General features: G+C 36.1%; 1 pseudogene; it reads right to left on the bottom strand.

The window, feature by feature from the left end:
- Positions 1 to 6487: 6487 nt before the first annotated feature.
- Positions 6488 to 7444, bottom strand: LOC138919020 (olfactory receptor 7A5-like; annotated as a pseudogene).
- Positions 7445 to 26889: the final 19445 nt, after the last annotated feature.

The following is a 26889-nucleotide window of genomic DNA, read 5'->3' as shown; positions in this document are numbered from 1 at the left end:
ACACAGCTGCACACCTAAGAGAATTGACAACACCCTTGTAGGCCTGAGGCCTATTGCAACCGTAAGTGCATGAGCCTAGCAACAAGCTACACTGGATACCTACCCAATTAAGAGGAAAACTGCAACAGGAGTGTGCTGTCAGATTTTGTAACCAATGGTGCTGAGGCTCCACAAACCAGATTTACAAAAAGCTGACCAGAGAAAGAAAGACTAGACTCCCTGGGTACCTGCATTAGGGGCAACCCTGCCACAGCAGAAAGACATAAGTGGTGCACAAAAGGGTCACTCCTGGATCATTTGGACTGGTGACGAGAAGGAAGGATACTGCTGGGACTCATAAGGCATCTCTTACATAAGGACACTTCTCCAAGTTCCGGAGGCATAGCAGACTCATCTACTACATAGAAACAACCACAGAGAAAGAGGAATAATGAGCAGACAAAGGAATACTTTCCAAGCAAGGGAACAGGACAAAACCCCAGAAAAAGGACTAAATGAAACTGAAATAAATGACCCACCTGACAAAGAGTTCAAACAAACTCTCATAACGAGGCTCACAGATATCGGGAGAAGACTGAATGTACACAGTGAGCTCATCAACAAAGAATGGCAAAATATAAAAAATAACCAATCAGAAATGAAGAATGCAATACTGGAAATGAAAAATTCACTAGAGGGAATCAATAGTAGAGTAAAGGATACAGAAGAAAGGATCAGCTAGCTAGATGAAAGAGTAAAGGAAATCACTGAAGCTGAACAGAAAAAAACAATTAGAATGAAAACAGTCTAAGGGAACTCTGGGATAATATCAAGTGTGCCAATATTTGGATTATAGGGGTCCCAGAAGGAGAAGAGAGATGCAAAGGGACAGAAAATTTATTTGAAGAAATAATTGGTGAAAATTTTCCTAACATAAGGAAGGAAACAGACATCCAAGTACAAAATGCACAGAGAGCTCCAAACAAGATAAGCCCAAAGAGGCCCACACCAAGACACGTTATAATTAAAATATCCAAAATTGAAGATAAACAGAGAATACTAAAAGCAGCAAGAGAAAGTTCACAAGTGACATGCAAAGGAAAGCCCATGAGGCTATCAGCGGACTTCTCAGCTGAAAGCCTACAGGCAAGAAGAGAATGGCACAATGTATTTAAAGTGCTAAAAGGAAAAAACCTACAGCCAAGAATACTCTATCCATCAAGGTTGTTATTGAGAATGGAAAGAGAGATAAAGAGCTTCCCAGACAAGCAAAAACTGAAGGAGTTTATCACCAAGAAACCTGTTCTACAAGAAATGCTGAAGGGATTTATTTAACTGGGAAAGTGATGACCACGAATAGTGATTTAAAAATTATCAAGAAAACCCCCTCTAAAAAATCAGGTAATAAAATCACTGGTAAACTTAAAAATATAGTAAAGCTAACAGATCAAATACCAGTGAAGATAAAATGAAGGTTAAAAGATAAATGTACTAGAACTACCAATTTCAATGATGAGAGGGTAATGGATTGACACACACTAAACAAGATACTATATATGATTTCAAAAACATAAAATGTGGTAGGAGCAGAGTGAAAAAGTAGAGCTTTTAGAAAGAGGTCAATCTAAAGGGTCTATCAACTTGATATGGACTATTATATTCATAGAATATATAGGATCCTCATGGTAATCAAAACTCAGAAACCTATAATAACTAAGCAAATAAATAAGACAAAAGAAATCAAACATATTACTAATTAAAGCCATCAAGCCACAAGGGAAGAGAGCAAGAGAAAAAGAAAGGAACAGAAAAGAACTACTAAATCACCCAGAAAAAACGTAATGGCAATAAATTCAGATTTATCAACAGCTAGTTTAAATGTCAATGGACTAAAAGCGCCAATCAAAAGGCATAGGGTGGGCAATTGCATAAAAAACAAGATCCATGTATATGCTGCATACAACAGACGTACTTCAGACCTAAAGACCCTCACAACCTGAAAGTGAAAGCGTGGAAAAAGATATGCCATGGAAGTGGCAAAGAAAAGAAAGCAGGGGGTAGCAATACTTAAAACAGACAAAATAGACTTTAAAAAACTATAACAAGAGATAAAGAAGGGAACTACATAGTGATAAAGGGAACAATCCAACAAGAAAATATAACACTTGTAAATTGCTATGCACCCAAGATAGGAGCACCTAAATATATAAAGCAATTATTAACAGACATAAAAGGAGAAATAGACAGCAATGCAATAATAGTAGGGATCATTAACCCTCCCCTTACACCAATGGATAGATCATCCAAACAGAAGATCAATATGGAAACACTGGCCTTAAAGGACACATTAGACCAGATGGACTTAGTGGATATATGCAGAACATTCCATCCACAAACCACAGAATACACATTCTTTTCAAACGCACATGGTACATTCTCCAGGATTGTTCAGATATTAGGCCACAAAACAAGTCTCAATAAATTTAAGAAGATCGAAATAATACCGTGCATCTTTTCTGAGTACAAAGGTATGAAACTAGAAATCAACTACAGGAAGAAAATCAGAAAAGCCACAAACAGGTGGAGAGTAACCAAAATGCTACTGAACAACGATTGGGTCAATGAAAAAATAAAAAAAAATCCTGGAAACAAATGAAAATGAAAATGCCACATGCCGAAATCTATGGGATTCAGCAAAAGCAGTTCTAAGAGGAAACTTTATAGCAATTCAGGCTTACATCAGGAAACAAGAAAAATCCCCAATAACCAATCTAACAGTACTGGAAAATGAACAACAAATAAAGCCCAAAATCAGCAGAAGGAAGGAAATAATAAAAATCGGAGCAGAAATAAAAGAAATAGAGACTAAAAAAAAATAGAAAAAATTAATGCAACAAAGAGCTCGTTCTTTGAAAAGATCAACAAAATTGACAAACCCTTAGCTGGACTCACCAAGAAAAAAAGAGAGAAGGCTCAAATAAATAAAATCAGAAATTAAAGCTGAGAAAGTACATTGGACACCTCAGAAATACAAAAAATAAGAGAATACTGTGAAAAGCTATACAGCAACAAATTGGATAATCTAGTAGAAATGGATAAATTCTTAGAAAGATACAACCTTCCAAAACTGGACCAAGAAGAAGTAGCAATTTGAATAGACTAATCACCAGTAAGGAGAACGAAACAGCAATCAAAAACCTCCCCAAAAATATAAGTCCAGGACCAGATGGCTTCCCTGGTGAATTCTACAAAACATTGAAAGAAGACTTAATACCTATCCTTCTCAAACTCTTCCAAAAAATTGAAAAGGAGGGGAGGCTTCCTATCTCCTTCTATGAAGCCAACATTATCCTGATACCAAAACCAGACAAGGACAACACAAATAAAAGAAAATTACTGACCAATATCACTGATGAACATTGATGCAAAAATCCTCAACAAAGTACTAGCAAATCGAATACAAGAATACATGAAAAGGATCATACATCATGATAAAGTGGGTTTCATTCCAGGGATGCAGGGATGGTTCCACATCTGCAAATCTATCAAAGTGATACACCACATTAACAAAATGAAGATAAAAATCACATGATCATCTCAATAGATGCAGAGAAAGCATTTGACAAGATACAGCATACATTTATGGTAAAAACTCTAAATAAAATGGGTATAGAAGGAAAATACCTCAACTTAATAAAGGTCACATATGACAAACCCACAGCAAATATCATTCCCAACAGAGAAAAGCTGACAGCTATCCCTCTAAGACCAGGAATGAGACAAGGATGCCCACTGTCACCACGCTTATTTAACATAGTATTGGAAGTCCTAGCCAGAGCAATTAAGCAAGAAAAAGAAATACAAGGGATCCATATCGGAAAAGAAGTGAAACTGTCACTCTTTGCAGATAACATGATTTTATGTGTAGAAAACGCTAAAGAATCCACTAAAAAACTTTTAGAAACAATAAATGAATACAGTCCACTGGCTGGATACAAAATTAACATAGAAAAATTGGTTGCATTTCTATAGACTAACAACAAAGTAGCAGAAAGATAAATTAAGAATGCAGTCACATTTGCAAATGCAACAAAAGGAATAAAATACCTAGAAATAAACTTTACCAAAGAGGTGAAAGATCTGTACACCAAAAACTACAAATCGTTGTTGAAAGAAATCGAAGAAGAAACAAAGAAATGGAAAGATATCCTGTGCTCTTGGATTGGAAAAATTGACATAGCTAAAATGTCCATACTTCCTAAAGCAATCTATAGATTCAGTACAATCCCTATGAAAGTTCCACAGCATTTTTCACCAAAATAGAATCAAGAATCTTAAAGTTGATATGGAACAAGAAAAGACGCCGAAGAGTCAAAGGATTCCTGAGAAAAAAGAACAAAGCTGGAGATGTCACACTCCCTGATTTCAAAATATACTACAAAGCCATAGTAACCAAAACAGCATGGTACTGGCACAAAAACAGACACGCAGATCAATAGAATGGAATCAAGAGCCCAGAAATAAACCCACACATTTATGGACAGCTAATATTTGGCAAGGGAGCCAAAAGCATATGATGGAGAACGGACATTTTCTTCAATAAATTGTGTTGGGGAAACTGGACAGCCACATGCAAAAGAGTGAAAGTAGACCATTCCTTTTCACCATGCACAAAAATCAACTCAAAATGGATTAAAGACTTGGATGTAAGACCCGAAACCTTGAAATGTCTAGAAGAAAACATAGGCTGTATGCTCTTTGACGTAGGGCTTAGCAGCATACTTTCAAGGATCATGTCTGACCGGGCAAGGAAAACAAAATAAAACATGAACAAATGGGACTACATCAAACTAAAAAGCTTCTGCACAGCAAAGGAACCCATAAACAAAACAAAAAGACAACCAACAATTGGGAGAAGAAATTTGCAAACCATATATCAGATATGGGGTTAATATCCAAAATATACAAAGAACTCATACATGTCAACAACAAAAAAACCAACAGTCCCATTAAAAAATGGGGAAAAGATCTAAACAGAGATTTCTCCAAAGAAGATAAACAGATGGCCAACAGGCATATGAAAATATGCTCAACATCACTAGCTATCAGGGAAATGCAAATCAAGCTACAATGAGGTATCACCTCACTCTGGTCAGAATGGCTATAATCAACAAGACAGGAAATAACAAGTGTTGGAGAGGATGTGGAGAGAAGGGAACCCTTGTACACTGCTGGTAGGAGTGCAAACTGGTGCAGCCACTATGGAAAGCAATATGGAGTATCCTCAGAAAATTAAGAACAGATCTACCATTTGATCCAGCTATCCCATTGCTGGGTATTTATCCAAATAAATTGATAATGCAAAGGCATAAAGATACCTGCATCTCTATGTTCATTACAGCATTATACACAATAGCCAAGATTTGGAAGCAACCTAAGTGCCCATCAAGGGACAAACGGATAAAGAAGATGTGGCACATATATACACAATGGAATACTACTCAGCTGTAAGAAATGATGAAATCCAGCCATTTGTGACAACATGTATGGTCCTTGAGTGTATTATCCTGAGTGAAATAAGTCAGAGTGAGAAAGTCAAATACTGTATGAACTCACTTATTAGTAGAAGATAAAAACAATGACAAACAAACACATAGCAACAGAGATTGGATTTGCGGTTATCATAGGGGAAGGGAAGTAGGGCAAAATGGGTGATTAGGGTCACATGTGAGGTCATGGAGTATAATTACTTCTTGGGTCAGGACATGATGTAATCTACACAGAATTCAAAATATATTATGATGTACATCTGAAAGCTATATAATGTTATAATCCAATGTTATGCAATTAATAAAAGAAAAGAAAGAAAGAAAAAAAGAAACATGCATTTGATAATCATTTTGCTAGTGACTATGGTAGGCATTGCTGACACCAAGCTGAAAGAGAACAGGATCATAGTGAGGAGAATAAAACCCAGTGACCAGCCTCAAATCACAAAAGTATATTAGAGTTTACATTATCAAGAAGAGTAGTTAAGGCAATGTTGTACAAAGGAATGTTGGAAACAAAATTAAAAATTGTGATCTCAGATTTTCCTGTAGTATAAAATTATAAAAATTGCATTGGTATTCAAATGTAATTTTTTTCCCATAGGAGTAGTACAACTACGATAATTCTTTCAGTAAAACAAAAGTATTTGGTATGATACGTCATTTGAGAAAAACATTCTAAAGAAAATCCATGTTATTTAATTAAGTGATTCAGAATTTGCCAATATTTTTAATCTATACTTGGAATAAATTTGGGAAAGTAGGAGCACAATAAAGGGAAAAACTGTCAGATATCAGAGAGAGAAAAAACATAATAAAGTTAGTTACTTAAAATAAAATGAAAATTTGATGTCAAAGAAATAGTAATTCCCAAAAGTAAATAGAAAGTTCAACATCACTTTCATAGTATGATCAAATAATCAAAATTCCTGACTCTAAGACAGATTTAACCTCTGCACTCACGAGCACTTCTTCAGTCCTAGGACAGTTGGACCTTTTATAGTTTCCCTCACAAAGAAAATTTTCAGAGCTTTCTTTATATCATTATTTCTCAGGCTATAGATGCTAGGATTGAGCATGAGTGTGATCATCATGTACATCACTGAGGCCGTCGCGCTTGAGTGCGTGTTGCGGATAGCAGATGAGCTAAGGTACACTCCTAGGACTATACAATAGAATAAGGAGACAACTGACAGGTGAGACATACAGGTAGAAAATGCTTTATACTTCCCCCGAGCTGATGAATTTCCATGCATGCAAAAAAACTATCTCAGAGTATGAGTAAAGAATACAAGCAAAAGAATCACCACCCAGCAGGATAGCTGTAAAACACATCACCACATTATTATGAAAAGTTTCAGAACAGGCAAGTTAGACCATCTGATTGAGTTCACAAAAATATTGGGAAATTTCCAAGTTGGTGCAGAGAGAAAGCTGCAATGCCATCAAGCTTGTAACAAGGAATTCAGACTACTCATGATCTAGGAGGCCAGAATGGGCAGACCACAGAGCTGGGGCTTCATGATGACTCTGTGGTGCAAGGGGCGACAGATGGCCACAAACCAGTCATAAGCCATCAGATGTACAACAATGCAAAGAGCATGAAAAAATACATCTGCATGATGAAGGTTTTGTAGGTTATAATTTTGCTGTTTCTGGATGTTCCATAGCATTTGTGGGATAGTGCTGGAGGTAAAACAGATCTCTGGAAAGGATAGGTTAGAGAGGAAGAAGTGCATAACCGTGTGGAGGTGGGAGTCTGAGCTGACAGCCAGGATGATGATCAGGTTTTCAAACACAATGATCAGGTACATGCAGAGAAAAAGCCCAAATATAAGGGGCTGCTATTCTGGTTTCCATGAAAGTCCCAGAAGATATTCTGAAATTTGTGTATTATTGCCTCGCCATGTATACATTCTTAGGTTCCATTCTATCTTACACTCTTCTGAGCATCTAGTAAACTCTCAAATGCACCTGGATGAGATCTCTGAGAGAAAGGTCTGCAGGCGGAAGTCCAAAGTTCTTCCTGGAGAGTTGATGATGGAGAACGAAATTCTGTTTGCTGACAGGACAGCAAGAAGGAGTCAAGAATCAGTCTCCCAGCAAGACTTAGGAACCCAAAGAAACAACAATGTCCAGGCCAGCTTAAGATTGCACATGCTAAGGTCCTGTAGCAGAGAGGATAGTACAGCTCTTTATTTCTCATCCCATTGTTACTTGAGCCTCTGAGCACATCATTCCCTTGTGGGAATCTGGTCTACACACAAAGACAGTTATTCTTTCTGATTCTCTGGTCTCATGAGATCATATTAAAGGCCAGGTGTATCCAAGTTTTATTACTCTTTATGCATGTAATCAACCGCCTTCCAGAGGCTTAACCTGCTGCAACTAATTACAAGATTTCATTAATATTTTTTCCAGATCTAAGACTAATGAACCTGTCTTGACTAAGTGTCACGGGTCTCCAAAGTACTGACCTGTGTTGGGAACATCTCCTAATATCTCTAGAAAATTTCTATTTCCTCCTTTACCAAGGGAGAGAGGTGTGTTTCTTTGCCATAAAACAATGGGTCTTATAATTTTGGCTTCATGTTGCTTTTAATAAATAAATTAGAAGTTTCGTGTTTTCAACATAAATAAGGAGCTATCATTTAGTCCTTGATTTAAAAAAATGTTAGGTCATTATAAGACACATCTAGATATTTTTATGACCATAGATTGAGATTAGATTCTTATATTGATTGCCTCATTTAATTTCTACAAAAGTCCACTCCATGTGGTCAATACTATCATGAACATCACTCCATATTTGAAGAAATATGGCTCAGAAGGGTAAAATGATCTATCCCAAGTTATGACTGAGTAAGGCATAAGCTTTTATTGTAACTCCAAGCTATTTCCAGTTTTCATTCTCTAGGACAATGGTTCTCAACCAGCCGTGATTTAGCCTGCAGGGACACTTGGCATTGTCCGAAGACATTAATAGTTGTCACAAGTTGGAAATAACTACTGCTACATAGTGTGTTGAGACCAGGGATGCTGCTCAACATCCTACAATGCACATCTATACCCACACAAAGAATTGCCCAGCACAAATGTCAGCAATGAGATGATTGAGAAATACTATTCTACAAAATCACTGTGCATTTGAGTCACTTGTGGATTTTGTTCCAATGCAGATCCTGACTCAGGAAGTGTCATCTAGAGATTCTGAATTTCTAACTAGCTTCTAGTTGATGTTGATGCCACAGGTCCTGGTTTGTGGACCAATCTGATTATCAACATTAGAGTCCAGTGTTAGACACAGATGTAGGTATTCCGAGGACTTCTTCACCAGGAACCCTTCCAAAAACCTTAGATGTGACCTTATGAGGTCAAATGTTGGACTCAGTATTTCAGCTTCTGCACACACAAGTTTATACATGCTTCTTATTTCCCTCATGACAGAAAATGAAACTTTTAGGCATTTGACTATTTTTCTATAAACTCAGGAAATTTCATCTACATCATGGAGTGGATGTGAGAAGCATGCAGTATGTTAGAGCTCAGCTATAAATATTAAAAATACAGATATTCTTTCCCTCAAGATTTCTAAATCCAGGAAGATCAGCATCTTGGGACAGATCATCATTTGTAGTGGAATCTGATATGTGCATTGTAGGATAGTTTAAGCACCCAAGGCATTCACCCATCCCTCTCCAGCATCACAGAGCATTGCTCAATATACCCTTTGGGAAAATATTGCCCATTAAAAACCAAAGTTTTCACTTAACCATCTCAAAATATGCTTTGTTATAGCGTGTGGTAGCAATTTTGGCATAGACTATGAAAGAATATCTAAAATATGGCAGAGCCATACTATAAAGTATTATGGGTAAATCAAAATAATGAATCAAGTTGATGCTCATTGATTAGAGGGACAACACAAGGTATTATTGTGTAGGAAGTAAAGAAGGTGGCAAGTTGGAGAAAAAGATTGTCCTAAAACATAAAGAGCTCCTATCATTTGAATTAAAAGTATGTGAAGATGCATGTGCATATAACATGAAAAGAAAACTTTTAAAAGAAACGTTGAGGTTAAGGAAGAAAGAATAACAATAAGAATGAAATTAGATTTAGTTTAAGCATTTCAAAACAATTGTAAGAAAAAATAGGTCAAAAATCTGAAACTAACTTTCTATAAATAAAAAATATTAATAATTTAAAGATATAAACATGGGTCACTAATTCATGATTAAATTGCCAAAGACTTGAAGGTAAAATAAGTGTAACAGAAAGACTTGCATTTTTTACCATTTTTATTATTTTATTGAGGTCACATTGACTTACAATGTTCTACAGATTTCAGTTGTACATGATTATATTTTGGCTTCTGTATAGACTGTAACATGTTCACCACCAAAAGTCTATTTTCCATCCATAATCATACATATCTATTCCTTTACCCCTTTTTCCCTCCTCTACCTTCTTCCCCTCTGGTAACCACCAATCTGTTCTCCATATCTCTGTGGTTGTAACAATAGATGGATAGGGACATCATATAATTTTAAAAGGGACATTCCACCAAGAAACAGAAACACATTAACATATGCTCACTTAACATAGGAGCACCAAAGTGTATAAAGCAACTATTAATAGATGTAAAGGAAGAAATTCATTGCAACACAATAATAGTTGGGAACATTAACTGCCCACTTACATCAATGGATAAACAATCCAGACAGAAAGTCAACAAGGAAACATTGACCTTAAATGAAACACTAGACCAGATTAACTTTTAGAGAACATTCCATCCAAAGCAGCAGAATACATATTCTTCCCAAGTGCACATGGAACATTCTCAAAGGTAGATGATGTGCTAGGAAACAAAACAAGTCTCAATAAAGACTACCATTATATTTAGCATCTTTTCTGACCACAATGGTGTGGAACTAGAAATCAGCTAAAAGAGAAGAGTTGGAAAAGTCACAAATATGTGGAGACCAAACACTATACTACTGAACAACTATTGCATCAAATAAGAAATCAAAGGAGAATTTTAAAAAATACTTAGAGAAAAATGAAAATGAAAAAACAACATGCCATAACTTATGAGAGGTACCAAAAGTGGTGCTTAAAGGGATGTTGATAACAATATAGTACTGTCTCGAGAAACAAGAAAAATCTCAAATAACGGCCTAACACTATAGCTGAAAGAACTCGAAAAAGATGAAAAAATTCTGAAGTCAATAGAAGGAAAGAAATAATAAAATTCAGATCAGAAAAATATGAAATAGATATAAAATACAATAGAAAAAATCGATGAAACTAAGAGATGGTGCTTTGAAAAGATAGTCAAAACTGATAAACCTTTATATTCACTAAGAAAACAAGAGAACAGTCTCAAAAAACAAAATCAGAAGTGAAAGAGAAGAAATTACAACAGATACCACAGAAATACAAAGGATTCTAGGAGAATATTATGAAAGCTATATCTCAACAAAATGGAAAACCAAGAATTAATAGTTTAATTCTTAGTATCATAGACATCCACAAACTGAATCAAAAAGAAATAGAGAATATGAACAGACCAATCACAAGTAAAGGGATTGAAACAGTAATCAAAATCTCCCAAAAAAGAAAAGTCCAGGACCAGACGTTTTCTCTGGTGAATTCTACCAAACACCAAAAAAGAATTAATACCTATCCTTCTCAATCTCTTCCCAAAGATAGCAAAGGACAGCATGCTTCCTAACTCATTTCACAAGGCCAACATTACCCTGATACCAAAATCAGACCAGCGTAATACAAAAAAGGAAAATTGCAAGCCAATATTGCTGATGAACATAGATGCAAAAATCCTCAACAAAGCATATACCACAATCGAGTGGGATTTATTCCAGGGATGCAGAGATGGTTTAATATCCACAAATCAATCCATGTGATATATCACATCAACAAAATGAAGGTTAAAAATCAAATGATAATCTCAATAGAGGCAGAGGAAGCATTTGACAAGAGTCAATATCCATTTATGATAAAAACTCTCAATTAAACAGGTATAGAAGGAAAATATCTCAACATAATAAAGGCCCTATATGACAAACCCAGAGCCAATATCATACACAATGGTGAAAAACTGAAAGCTATTCCTCTAAGAACAGGAAGAAGACAAGCATGCCCACTCTCACCACTCTTATTCAACATAATATTAGAAGTCCTTAGCCAGATCAACTAGGCAAGAAAAAGAAATAAAAGGCATCCAAATTGGAAAGAAGGGATTGAACCTATCACTATTTGCAGATGACATGATTCTATATATAGAAAACTCCAAATATTCACCAAAAGACTTTTAGAAATAATTAACAAACACAGTAAAGTTTCAGGGTACAGAGTCAATATACAAAAATCAATCACCTTATTATACACTAACAACAAACTAGCACAAAGATAAATCAAGAATACAATCCTATTTAAAATTACAACAAATAGAACAAACTGCTTAGGAATAAATTTAACCAAGGAGATGAAAGATCTATACATTTAAAACTATAAGGCATTATTGAAACACATTGAAGATGTCATAGAGAAATAGAAAGATATTCCATGCTCATGGACTGAAAGAATAAACATAATTAAAATGGCCACATTATCTAAAGCAATCTGCAGATTCAATGCGATTCCAATCAGAATCACAATGAATTTTTTTTTTCACAGAAATGGAACAAAGGATCCTACAATTTATATGGAACAACAAAAGACCTTGAATAGCCAAAGCAATCCTGAGAGAAAAGAACACAGGTTGGAGTATCACATTCCCTGATTTCAAAATATACTACAAAGCTATTCTAGTCAACATGCATGGTCCTGGCACAAATACAGTCACACAGATCAACAGAACAGAATCAGGAGCCCAGAAATAAAACCAGACATCTATGGACAGCTAATCTTCAACAGAGGACCCAAAAAGATACAGTGGAGAAGGGAAAGTCTCTTCAATGAATGGTGTTGGGAAAACTGTACAGACACATCAAATGAATGAAAGTAGACATTATATTACACCATACACAAAAATTCACTCAAAATGGTTTAAAGATTTAAATGCAAGTAGTGAAATAATAAAACTCCTAGAAGAAAAGATAGGCAGTACAATCTTTGGCATAGGTTTTGGCATTATTTTTTTCAACACCATGTCTCCTCAGGCAAAATAAATAAAAGAAAAATGAACAAATGGGACTACATCAAGATACACTGCTTCGGCATGGCAAAAGAAGCGATCAACAAATTGAAAGGACAACCTATCAAACAGAAGAAATTATTTGCAAATCATATATCTAATAAAGGGTTAATTTCCAAAATATATAAAGAATTCCTACAACTCAACAACAAAAATTTAGCAACACAATAAAAAATGTGCAGAGGATAGCAATAGACATGTTTCCAAAGAAGATATACAGATGGCTAAGTGACACATGAAAAGATGTTTGACATTACTATTTATTAGGGAAATGCTATGTCTTTGCACCTCACACTAGTCAAAAAGGGTGTAATTAAAAAGGCAAGAAATAACAAGTGTTGGAGAGGATGTGGAAAAAAGAGAACACTCCTACACTGCTGGTGGGAATGCAAACTGGTGCAGCCACCATGGAAAACATTATGGAGATTTCTCAAAAAATTGAAAATAGAAACACCATATGATCCAGCTATTCCACTTCTGGGTATTCATCCAAAGAACATGAAAACATTGATCTTAAAAGATATATGTACCCTGTTGTTCAGTGCAGCATCATTCACAATAGCCAAGAGTTAGAAGCAACCCAGGTGCCCACCAATGGAGGAATGACTAAAGAAGATGTGGTGTACATATAGACATAATGGAGTACTACTTAGCCATAAAAAGACAGAAGTGTGCCATTTGTGATGACACGGCTGGACCTTTAGGCTATTATGCTAAGCAAAATATGTCAGCAAAACACAAATACCATATGATTTTACTCATATGTGGAAGATAAACAAACACACAGTTAAGGAGAAAATATTGGTGGTTACCAGATGACAAGGGGTAAGGGGAGGGTAAAAAGGGTAGGAGGCACATGTGTATGGTAATGGATGGAAAACAAAAATGCTTTTAAAATGCAGAGACGAAGTAATATTTAAAGTTATAATTTCATCTTGTATAAAGATATACAGGTTTGAATATGCTTATGAAGATACAGATAATTTTTAATCAAATGTAAAGAAGAATGTCTTCTGGTGATGGACAAAGGCGATGCAACTTTTAGCAATATATTTAATCACAAACACCAAAAGAATGAGTAAGGATTAACAGAGATGTGAAATCAAGTTGCAAATAGGTATAAGGAGTGATTTATTAGCACAAAGTATGAGAAGAACCTTCACTTTTACTTTTGTTTGAACCAAGAATTCACAAGTGAAGAATATTAAACCAACAGCTGAATTCTCTCAGTTAAAAGAAAGCAAATAAGGCACACAATATGACGGACTGGGCACACAAAATTTATAAACTTCCACACATTCTCCTAACAGATCTATACATGTGTAAATGAACCAAAAGGAAAACAGCCAGTTGGTGAAAACAAAAACCTCCTAGTCTTTTTTGAGTAAATGCAAAAAAAAAAAAAAAAAAACAGGAACAAAATCATTGTGACCTCACTATACAAAAGTAAAGGATTCCCACAGACAATTTACAGTAGATAACGTATATGGCTAACAAACCACAAACACATTATGCCTCACAGGCAATGAAATAACCAAAAAGTAAAGCTTGTTAGTGTATCCCTTTTCACATATATACTTTTTCATCATGTGAATACTCACAGTGAGAAGACACCATGATAGCTATGCCTCATGAAGTGCTGATAAAAGATAATATCTTCAAGCATCCCTTGTTCTGTAGCTTTCTCATCTATAGGTAAAAATAGTCAAATATGCCAAATCTTAAAAAAATTGCCCTCACTTCAATGTGTATCCCTCCTCAGTGACTACACTATTTATCCAGTGCTGTTAGTTGCAAAGATCCTTGGACTTATGTTCTACTTTTACTGGAAGGACTTTACACCTCCTATTCACTTTTCTAATTGAGCTTCCATTAATATAATTAATTATCAACATCAATCTCTGTGTTGCTGAATTCAACATTCGCTTTCTATCTTGGCATCATAAGTGTCTACATTAATGAATTAATCAAGAAAGCAAACAAAAACAATGATCTCTGTCCTCTGTGCTTGACAAGACTGGCTCTCAGGTGAGCTCATGTAAATATTCTTGGCTTTCATTCTCTCTGACCCTTTCCTACAGTGTCTCCAGGGCTCACTCACTCATCTAGATGGGGTCTGTGAGAGGAGGATCTCTGAGTAGAAATATGAACTCCTTCTTGGATGATTGATGGTCAATTGAAGCTCTATCTCCAGACAAGACAGCAGGAAGGAGTGAAACACTGGTCATAAACCAGACCTAGGGCTCTAAAAACAACCATTACTGAAGTTTAGTCCAATGTTGCAATGATGAGGGACTGCAACAGAAGAGATATTTACAGCTCCCTGTATCTGCTCCTTAAGTATATGTCCCTCTTGTTACTCAAACCTCCAAGAGCATAATTCCCCTTTGGAACACTGATGTGGTCAGAAAGGAAATTTTTCCCACTAATCCTCTGTTCCTTGGAGACCAGGTTAGAGGTCAGTAAAATCTAGTTTTTCTTACTCCTCCTTAACTTTCCTGGCTTCCAGACATCTACCTCCTAGTATCTTATCACATATCTCAACTTTAGTTTTGTTCAATGGCTAAGACAGAGTATCCTGTGAATTAGGTCTCTTGTATCCTCAAAGCATTGGCTTTTGATGGGTATACAGCCCCTGACATCTCCAGAAAATTGCTTTTCAGATATTCAATGTGAGGGAAAACTGTGTTCCATTGATTTAAAATCTTGGGCACTAAATTTCTTGTCACCATGACACATTTTCAAAGCAATGGGGAATTTCATACTTGTATGACAAGTTCAGAGCTATAATTTCATCAATCATTGTGGAATATCTGTTAATTACAAGAGATCTATGTGGAACTTTTTATGCCAAATGTCTTGAACTTAGCAAAGTATAGAGATTACCTGATTTAATTTTTACTAGAGTCCATTCTATGACGTAATTTATTTATGAACTCCATTCTACCTTGCAGAAATAGGGCTCCAAGGGGCTTAGTGATCTGTCTAAAGTTGCAAATTAAGTATGGCATGGGATCTTGATTGGAATTCTCTCAAAATGCTTTAAGTTCTGAAATAGTGGGCCAGTAGTTCTCAATCAGAGAGTTTGTTTTCCTGGTACACTTGGTGATGTCTGAAAGAATGCTGCTAATGACATAAAATGCACAGAACAACACACAACACAAATAATTGTCTAGCCCCAAATGTCAGTAATAAGAAGATGAGAAAACACTATTGAGGACCAGCACTTCTCCAACTTCAAGTGACTCATCAGGGATTCTAGCTCCAATGCAGATTGTGATTCAGCAGGTCTCTTCTGGTCCCAGAGACTCCACATTTCTAACAAGATCCCTGGTGATATTGATGCACAGGTCCTAATCTGTGGACCACTTTTTGAGTAAAAAGTCTGTGCTCCTGTATTAGACTCAAGTGTAAGTATTTTTAACATTTTTCCACCCAAAATCATTTCTACACATAATTTTGGGTAAAAACAAAGTGTGACCTCTCACTTCTGAGTCTGTGAGAAATTTTGTTTGTTTCTTCATCTAAGGGGCCTTGAGTGACACTAAATAGTATACTTCTGAAAATTACTTTGTAGGAGGCAGAATAAAGACCTCCAAATAATGTTCACATCCTAACCACAAGAACCTTTGAATATGTCATTTTGTATAGCAACAGTGTTAAAAGTTTCAAGTGGAATGAGGTTCCCAGTAAACTGAGCTTAATAAGATTAGCCATGATTATCCAAGTGAGAATAATTTAGTCACATGGTTTTCTAAATCTGGAAGAAATGGGCATTCTGAGTTGGAGTGAGAGAGAGATTTGAAAATGTTTAGCTGCTGCTGTAAAGTTAGGGGAAGAGCCATGAGCCATGGAATGCAGGTGGCCCCCAAGACTGGAACAGTAAACCAATCAGATTCTCATTTGGAGCCTCCAGAAGGAACCTGAGCATGCAGACCTCATTGTTTTACCCAATAAGACACACTTCAGGCTTCTGACATCCAGAACTATAAGATCATAATTTTTCATAGTTTTAATTGATTAGTGGGGTAATTTGTTGTAGCAGCAATGAGAATCTGATACAGATATTTACATAATAAAATTTTGTTGGAGGAAATGAAATTTAAACCTAATAATATAGGGGCTGGCCCTATGGCCCAGTGGTTCAGTTTGTGTGCTCAGCTTCAGTGGCCCAGGCTTTCACCAGTTAGGATCCTGGGCTTGGATATGGCACCGCTCATCTGGCCATGCTGAGGTGGCATCCCACATAACACAATCATAAGGACCTGCAACTAGAATATACAACTACATTCTGGGGGACTTTGAGGAGAAGAAGAGAAAAATGAAAGAAGATTGGCAACAGATGTTAGCTCAGGCACCAATCTTTAAAAAAAACAAACCTAATAATACATTTATTTAGCTTTCCTTGGGTAAAGTCATTTTGTGATGGTATCCCATCTTATGTAGAAGTAGAAATATAAAGTCATTTTGGAGATATTTAGCCCCATTAGCTGATACAGATAATTTCTCATTGTAGAAATGTAAATGTGGTTCTGACTTTGAGGCCTTTGAGGCACAAGGTAGAAAATGTAACTCAGTATTATACTTAAGGTCACCCATTTTACTTTTTTTTTCTTTTGAGGAAGATTAGCCCTGAGCTAACTACTGCCAGTCCTCCTATTTTTGCTGAGGAAGACTGGCCCTGAGATAACATCCATGCCCATCTTCCTCTACTTTGTACATGGGATGCCTACCACAGCATGGCTTTTGCCAAGCTGTGCCATGTTCACACCCGGGATCCAAACTGGTGAACCCTGGGCCACCGAGAAGCAGAATGTGCAAACTTAACCACTGCACCACTGGGCTGGCCCCCCATTTTACTTTAAATCTTGTTTTTACATTTTTACATTTTTAATGTCATGTTAATTTAAAACCTCTTTTCATTTCTGTACTCTCTAGCTTTCTTTCAAGTTTCCAGTAAACCTAAAATATCTGATTATAAATGCATCTGAGTATGTACATATAAGTGTGGGAGTGTGGTTATTTGAAAGAGAATGTATATAAACACACACACCTATACACACAGACACACCTTGAACATTTTCTGTGAACTCAACATAGTATTTCCAAATATTTCATTGATTCTTTTAAACACCCACATGATGTTGTTTATCTCATGTTACATTCAGAAATAAACTGAGATTTAGTGATTTTGAAATTTTTATAATCATATAACAAAATATTGAAAACCTATTTTTCACACTCTTGAATATATATAAACAAAATTGGTAGTATATACTCTCAATTTTTGTATGGCTCCTTCAATTCTACAAATTATACATTTTATGTTTCTCCAGCTTTAGCAAGATAGAATTGACATATAGCATTCTATAAGACATACAGTGTAATGATTTGATATGTGTCTGTATTGCAAAATGATTGCCACAATAAGGTGAGTTAGTACCTCTAAGAACTCCCATAATTGCACTTCTTTTCCCCAGTGGTGAGAACATTTAAGATGTACTTTGTTAGCTACTCTCCTGGAAATACAGTATTGTTCATTAGAGTAATCATGCTGTACATTAGATCCTCAAAAGTTATTCATCGTATAACTGGAAGATTGTATCCGCTGACCAATGTCTCTTCGTTTTCCCCATCTCTCAGCCTCTTGCAACCACTATCGTGCTTTGTATTTTTATTTGTTTGGCCTTTTAGATTCCACATATATGTGAGATCATACAATGTTTGTCTTTCACCATCTGACTTTTTCACTTAGCATAATGCCCGCAATGTCCTCTATGTTGTTGCAAGTGACAGAATTTTCTTCTTTTTGTGGCTGAATAGTATTCCACTGTCTATACATATCCCTTGTCCATTCATACAAAGGTGAACACTTAGGTTGTTTCCATGCTTTGGATATTGTGAATAATGCTGCAAGAAAGACGGGGCTACAGCCCTCTCTTCAAGATAGTGATTCATATCCTTTGGATATATACAGAGAAGGGGATTGCAGGATCATAAGGTTGTTTTATTTTTAATTGAGAAACCTCACACTGTTTCACATAATGGCTGTATTAATTTACATTACCACCAACAGTGCACAGAGGTTCCCTTTTCTCCACATCCTCACTAACACAAGTTAACTCTTGTCTTTTTTATAGCACTCATTCTAACAAATGTGAGGTGATAGCTTACATGGTTCCGGTTTTCATTTCCCTGATGGTTAGTAATGTTGAGCATTTTTTCAGGTAATTGGTGACAATTTGTACATGTTTTTAGAAAAATAACTGCCCATGTTCTAATTGGATCATTTGTATTTTGCTATAGAGTTGACTGAGTTCCTTATATATTTTGGATATTAACCCTTTATCAGCTACAGAGTTTGAAAATGTTTTCTCTCAATCCAAATGTCACCTATTCATTCTGTTAATGGTTTCTTTTGGTATGCGGTGCTTTTTAGTTTGATGTCATCCCACTTGTTTCTTTTAATTCTGTTGCTTCTTCTTTTGCTGTCATGTTTAAAAAATCATTGCCAGGACCAAGGTCTAGGAGATTTTTCCCTATATTTTGTTCTAAGAGTATTGTGATTTCACATCTTATGTTTAATCCTTTAATCTATTTTGAGCAAATTTTTGTGAGTGGTGTAAGATAGAGGTCCAATTTTATACTTTTATATGTGGTTATTAATTTCCAAGAACCATTTATTGAAGAGAATATTCTTTCCTAATTGATTATTCTGGACTCTGCTATTAAATATTAGCTGTGCTTGTATGCATAGGTTTATTTCAGGGCACATGAATCTGTTCCATTCATCTATGTGGCTCTTTGAATGACAGTACTATATTGTCTTAATTACCATAGCTCTGTAAGAAAATTTGAAATCAGGAAGCCTGATGTCTCCAGCTTTGCTCTTCTTTCTCAGGTTCCATCGGCTATTTGGGTTCTTTTGTGATTTCATACAAATTTTAGAATTGTTCTTTATATTTCTGTGAAAATGGCATTGGAATTTTGATATGGATTGCATACAATCTATAGATGACTTTAATAAGTATAGGCATTCAAACAATATTAAATCTTCCAATACATGAACATGGAATATGTTTCCAAGTCCATTTCCATTACATGTGTATCCTTCAATTTCTTTCATTAATACCTTATAGTTTTTTTTTTTTATAAATCTTTCACTTCCTTGGTTAAATTTATTAAGTATTTTATTGTTTGTGGCACTATTGTAAATGGGGTATTTTCTCTATTTTTACAGAAATATGGTTCATTGCTCATGTATGGAAATGTAACTGATTTTTCTAAATTCACTTTGTATCCTGAAACTTAACTGAATTTGTTTATTATTTCTAACAGTTTTTGGTGCAGTCTTTAGAGAATCTATATTTAAGACAACATTACCTTGAAACAGAGACCATTCTACCTCTTTCCATTTTGGATGCCTTTTCTTTCTTTTCTTGTCCAATTTCTCTGAATAGGACTTCTAGAACTATATTGAACAGGAGTGGTGAGAGTGGCAGCTTTATCTTGTTCCTGATCATAGAGAGAAAGCTTCAAACCTTTCACTGTTGAGTATGATGTTATCTGTGAATTGTCATATATGGTCTTTATTAACTTGAGGTATCACCCTTCTATACCAAATTCTTTCAGCATTTGTATCATGTAGGGATATTGGATTTTGGATTTCTTAAAATCATTTTCTGCATCGATTGAAATGTTTTTTTACCTTTAATTTTTTCAACATGATGTGTCTCTCTCTATTTTTCTTTTTGCTTATAGGGAAAAATCCTTGCATTCTAGAAATAAATACCACTAATCATGATATGTGATACTTTCATTGTGCTGTTAATTTTGGCTTAGTAGTATTTTATTGATAATTTTTGCATCTATGCTAATTGGGGCTAGTGTCATGTAGTTTTCTTTTCATTTCTTTTCTCTCTTTTTTGAGGAAGATTAGCCCTGAGCTAACTGCTGCTGATCCTCCTCTTTTTGCTGAGGAAGACTGGCCCTGAGCTAACATCCATGCCCATGTTCCTCTACCCTATATGTGGGATGTCTGCCATAGCATGGCTTTCCAAGCAGTGACATGTTTGCACCCAGAATCCAAACTGGCAAACCCCTGGCAGCTGAAGCAGAAAGTGTGCACTTAACCGCTGTGCCACTGGGCCAGCCCTACTTTTCTTTACTTGTAGCATCCTTATCTGGCTTTGGTATCAGGGCAACGTTGGCCTTATAAATTGAATTTTGGAGTGTTCCCTTCTCTTAAATTATTTGGCAGAGTTTGGGAAGGATTGACATTAATTCTTCTTTAAAAGTCTAGTAGAATTCACCAGTGAAATCATTTGGTCCTTGGGTTTTCTTTCTTGAGATTTTGTTTTACTCATTTGTCCTCCTCAATCTTTATTGTTTGGTTCAGATTTTCTACATCTTTATGACACAGTCTTGGTAGGTTGTACTTTTCTTGAAATTTATTTATTTCTTGTAGGCTGTCCAATTTGTTTTTGTATAGTTGTTCATAGTAGCCTTTTTGATCCTTTGTATTTTTTTCATATCAGCTGTAATGTCTCCTCTTTTATTTCTGATTTTATGTATTTCAGTCATCTCTATTTTTTATTTATTAGTCTAGCTAAAGGTTTGTCAACTTTGTTCATCTTTTCAAAAAGACAGCTCTTAATGTTGTTGCTTTTTTGTTTGTTTTTCTGCTCTCTATTATATTTATTTCTGTTCTTATCTTTGTTATTTCCTTATTTCTGATAAATTTGGGCTTAATTGTCATCTGCTTCCAATTCTTTAAAGTGTAATTGTAGGTTATTTATATTTATATAGTCTCTTGAATACTCATGATCCTGTGGCCTTGCATTGATGTCTGTGCATTTGAGGAAGAAATTACCTCTTCTAGTCTTTGTAGACTACTTTTGGCAGGCAAAGACCTTCAGTAGTCAGCCTGTCAGAGTTTCTGGGTGGGCTATCTGGTGCTATGTGCAGATGAGGTGCTTCTGTAGTCATTTAGTGTACAGGCTTCATGCCTGGATCAGCAGGTGGCAGGCTTGGTGTTGGGATCCCTGGAGTCCAGTCTGGCATCTGACAACATAAGGGGTGGCAGCTGGAGCCTGGAATCACTGGGAGAGTATTAACTCTTGAGACTGCAAAAATGGGGATGAGACCTTCTTCTGTGTGGTCAGGCCTGGATCCTGGGTCCAGAGTGTCAAACAGATGCCAAAGAACCCTGGAATGGACTTGACACTTCAGTCCATGGAGGTTATCTAGTCCTGGGGATGGCTGGGTTCTTTAGTTTATGAGTGTTGTCCTGGAGGATGGTGACACGTATTGCTGGGCCAAGTCTTGTAAGTTGAGTATCAGAGTCCAGCCTGTTGTTTGGGTGCTCCAGGAGCCTATGTTTGTGGGATCCTGCCTGTAGCCTGAGGCCATGATTTCTGACCTGATGCTGGAGCAGGCTGAGAGCTTAAGTGTGCATGACCTGCTTGGATTCTAGGCTCACAGGAGCTAGCCTGGTACTGGTATCGGCATTGAGGTGAAGTTGGGTGCTCACTTCACTTTCCCCACTTAGAGAGTGTCTCTCTCTGCAGAGGACTGTTCAGTCTTGGGGTGAGGGTGACATGGGTAATGTGAAATTTTCCTTCCTACTTTCTTAAATGTGTATTTTTTATTGTTTTACTCTACCAAAGTAATATAACTCCTTATCAGGAATCCTTAGATCCTGTGAAGGTATTTAGGTGAATAGATACCTATTCGATTTGATATTTTTGGTAGGGGACAGGTGCTAGAAATTCCTATACTGTCATCTTGTTGATATAACCCTAGGAAAATGCCTCTCTTCGCTCTATTGCCTGCACATTTTAAATATACACAGTTTATTTTATGTTGTTATTCTGAAATAACTTGGTGGAAAGGAAAAATCTGGAGATGCATGACTCAGCATAGAATCTAGAACACAGGTCACAGAGTCACACTGAGCAAGTGTGGGTGATATGTCTTCTAATTAGAAAGAAAGCAAGGTGTTATATATGGTTATAGGTGCAGTGAAATTAAATTAAGGCAATTTTCATTTTATAATTTATTTCTTTCTATGAATTAGATAAACCTGTGTACATTAATTAATAAAATGACCATAATTTGGTTTAAGACAGAAGACAATTACAGCCATGCAGAGATTCATGCGTTAGTCTTAGAAACACAATGTAGAGACTCCTAGCTGATAATATACTTATGAGGAGCCCACAGACATCAGAACAACTCCCCACCATACCATCATATGTGATAATAAATACATTATGTTAAGCCATTTTATTATAGGTTTGCTAGTTATGCAGCAATTGCTAACAGAAACAATGATCAAACTTTTCTATAAATAAATTGGAATTTCTGATTTTTTTCATGTCAAAGTTTAGGAATAAATTATAAAAATAAATTAGGAAAAATGGAGAAAATGAAGGAAATAGCTGTTGGATATCAAAAAGAGAGGAAAGATTAATAAAGTGAATAACTAAATTGTACAGAGAAGTTGACAAAATGAACATTCCAAGAAATAAATAAAAGGTCCAAGTTCTACTTCCATAATCTGATGAAAGAATCACAACTACCATCTCTAAGGCATTGAGCCCTGCAATCATAGGCACTTCTTCAGCCTTATGAAAATTGGCCCTTTTTTACTTGCCATTCCAAAGAATATTTTCAGAGCCCTCTTTATGACTTTGTTCCCCAGACTATAGATGAAAGGATTCAGCATGGATGTGAACATGGAGTACGTCACTGAAGTTGTTGCACTCAAGTGTAAACTGTGGGTAGCAGCTGAGCTAAGGTACACTATTAGGCTCATGCTAAAAAATAAGGAGATAAGTGAAAGGAGATTCACAAGTGCAACATGCTTTATACTTTCTTTCAGCAGATGAGATTCCACATATGCAGGAAACTATCTTGCAGTAAGAATAAAATGTACCAATGCAGGGACCACTACCTAACATCATGGATATAAAATACATCACCACGTTGTGAAGAAAAGTGTCAGAATAGGCAAGTTGGACCTTCTGGTTAAGTTCACAAAAGAAGTGGAGTATTTCCATATATGTACAGAAGAACGATTGCACTACCATTAAGGTTTCTGACAAGGAATTGAGACACTCATGATCCAGGACATCAGATGCAAGAGTCCACTGAGCTAACAGTTTATGTTGACCATGTAGTTCAAGGGGTGGCACATGTCCATCACAGCCCAAGAGATAGATGTCTGGCCCTGAAAAATTATGGAAAAACTCTAGGTGACGCCATCTGCATAAGTTATAACTTTGTTCTGCATCTAATGTTTCACATCTTTGGGATGGTAGTGGAGGTAAAACAGATATCCACAAGGGAAAGATTGAGAGGAAGAAGTACATGGGTATGTGGAGGTCAGTGTCAGAGCAGATGGCCAAGATGATGAGCAGATTTCCAAACAAAGTGATCAGATACATGAACAGAAAAAAACCCAAATATGAGAAGCTGCAGGTCTGATTCCGCTGAAAATCACAGAAGAAGAAACCCTGAAATCCTTGTATTATTGTCTTGTTTCATGTGGTTGGATTGACTACCAAGAAAGAGGAAGAAGATAGCACTACTTTTCACATAAATGACATTACTCACATAATTGGAAAGCTACAATTTATATGTTGCAGTCAAGAAATTAATTTCACTATTTTGTGTATGGATCTGTCGTCTTTAAGAGATTCCCTGTTCGTTTCTGATTATGCATTTTTGTTCCATTTTCAGTATTTTCCCAAAGAAGTTATGCATTCTACTGTTTTATTGAGGATATCTTTCATGCATTTGATGAACATGTATTGAGCGTTGACCATGCCCCAGGCACTGTCTAGGCAATGATGAGTATAGAGTACTGAAAAACAAAAGCTGCTACAATCCAATGACAATGAAATAACATAAGCAAATAAAAATGTTATATAATATGTCTGATGGTGACGTGCTATGAAGAAAACAAAAGGAGGTATACAGGAAAGAGTGGATAAGACGTGTTATTTTTAAATTGGTGCTCAGAGAAGACCAGTAAACAAGATGACATTGAACATAAACCTCATGTAAGAGAGGGCAGGAACCAGGAATATATGTAGGGTAGTGTTTGCTTGGCAGAGTGAACAGTCATTGCAAAGGTAATAAAGATTATACCACTTTCAGCTGTTCAAGTCTAAAAAAGGAAGACAATGTGAGAAGGGGAATATGCAAGAGAGAGAGTGATCAGAGATGGTGTCAGACGATTTCAAAGGAGCAGGTGGCCTCCCCGCTCATTAAACTTCAAGACAAAGGAATTTTCTCATCCAAACTATGTGCCCCTTAAACTTTATAAATCTGGTTGCAAAGACACCCTTTAAATTGAAATAGATCTCCTTAATATCATATGTTGATTGAATTCTGCCCTCTCCATTGTAAGGCTCACCTTGGAATATATGAGACCATGTACTCCTGCTCTGAGGACTTTCCTCATTCCACAAGGTACAGGCACACACACACGCACACACAAACACAAGCACATACCAAACCATTTCTTCCTGGACTGTGTTCTCACCATGACTTTATCACCTTCAGTCTCAGGGAGTAGGCTAGGAGTTGATATAACTCAAGATGGCCAGATAAATTATCATTTTACTAAGAATGTAGAAATGGTATCTGAAATTATTATTAGTAATCTTCCCATGGACAAATAAAATTGAGAACAGATTGGTATTCTCATTTTCTGCTCAATATTTTTTAAAAAGTAAATAATACGTTCAATAAACAGAAGAAGAGAGAGAGATAAGAGAGGGAGATGAAATGAATGTAAGTGGGAAAAAAGATCTAATAGTTCAGGTGGTCCTGAGAGACCATGAGGAAGAAAAAGCATCTTTGGTTCTTGCAACATTCCAACTCATTATATCTCCCTGATGCTCAGCAAAAATGCTAAGAGAGCAAAAATAAATTTGGCCAGAGGACAAAAGTAGTGACATTATTATGAACTCTCCAAGAAAAAAAATTGCTATGGAATAAACCAACACTTCACCAAAAGAAATACACAAAGTACAACAGAAATTGGGTTTGCTATATATGAAGCAGAAGAGTTGTTTGTCTGTGACTATTCCATATTTATTTGACCAATTGGAACTTATATGATCTTATAGGATGTGAGGAAATTCACTTTTACTTTTCTTATTTGGTATCTTTTCTTGTTTTTCCTAGGATTCGGGTTTTGGTCATTTTTTGACAAATGCAATGGACACAGTCTAGTCCTGATTCTGGTCTTTGTATAGCATGCTAGGTCCTGTTCAGACCATACTCTCTAAAATTCTGCACATGCCAAGGCAGTTCATCCTATTACTCTGATTAACTTTCTTCATAAGTTTTATGCTTGAGTACATATGTCATATACACATTTATGTTACTGTACTGTGACTTCACCTTTATAACATAAGTTCCAAAGGAGCAGGGCCATCACTTTAATCGTTCACTGTAGTTTTTTTAAAAAATAGTATGTGAATATATGTACACTTATACAGTGAGAAATTTAGGAAAATGAGGAGACATGAATAAAAGTATTGGCAGAGAGGGGGCTGGCCCAGTGGCATAGTGGTTAAGTTTGTGTGCTCTGCTTCAAAGGCCTAGAGTTCACAGGTTCAGATCCAGGGCATGGACCTAGTACCACTCATCAAGCCACACTGTGGTGACATCCCACATAAAATAGAGGAAGATTGGCATAGAGGTTAGCTCAGGGACAATCTTCCTCACCCAAAAAAAAGGTGTGGCAGAGATAATGAAACCAATTTAATAGAGTGGTTTCATGCAAATGTATTATGCAGAATTGAATGGAGCATCAAAAACTAACTAAAATTACAGTAATTGAGCAATATTAACATGGATCGATAATTAATTTAGCAAACACCTTGACATCAGAGAATATAACATCGAATGTACCTATAACTCTCTGGCATGTAGCAGATGCTCTGTTACTATTGGTTGAATTAATCAGAAATTAGGTCTCAGTACATATAGACATTTAATATATGCCAAGGTGTATTTCAGTTTAGAGGGTAAAGGTTGATTATTTCATGAAACCTGGCATAAATAGCTATCCATCTGGAAGAAAATTAAGCAGGTTCATATGTCACTCATCTTTCAAAATTCAGA

Source organism: Equus caballus, chromosome 19, assembly GCF_041296265.1.
Source record: "Equus caballus isolate H_3958 breed thoroughbred chromosome 19, TB-T2T, whole genome shotgun sequence".
NCBI lineage: Eukaryota > Metazoa > Chordata > Mammalia > Perissodactyla > Equidae > Equus > Equus caballus.
The sequence above is the reverse complement of the archived record's forward strand: the minus strand, read 5'-3'. Positions and strand labels throughout refer to the sequence as shown.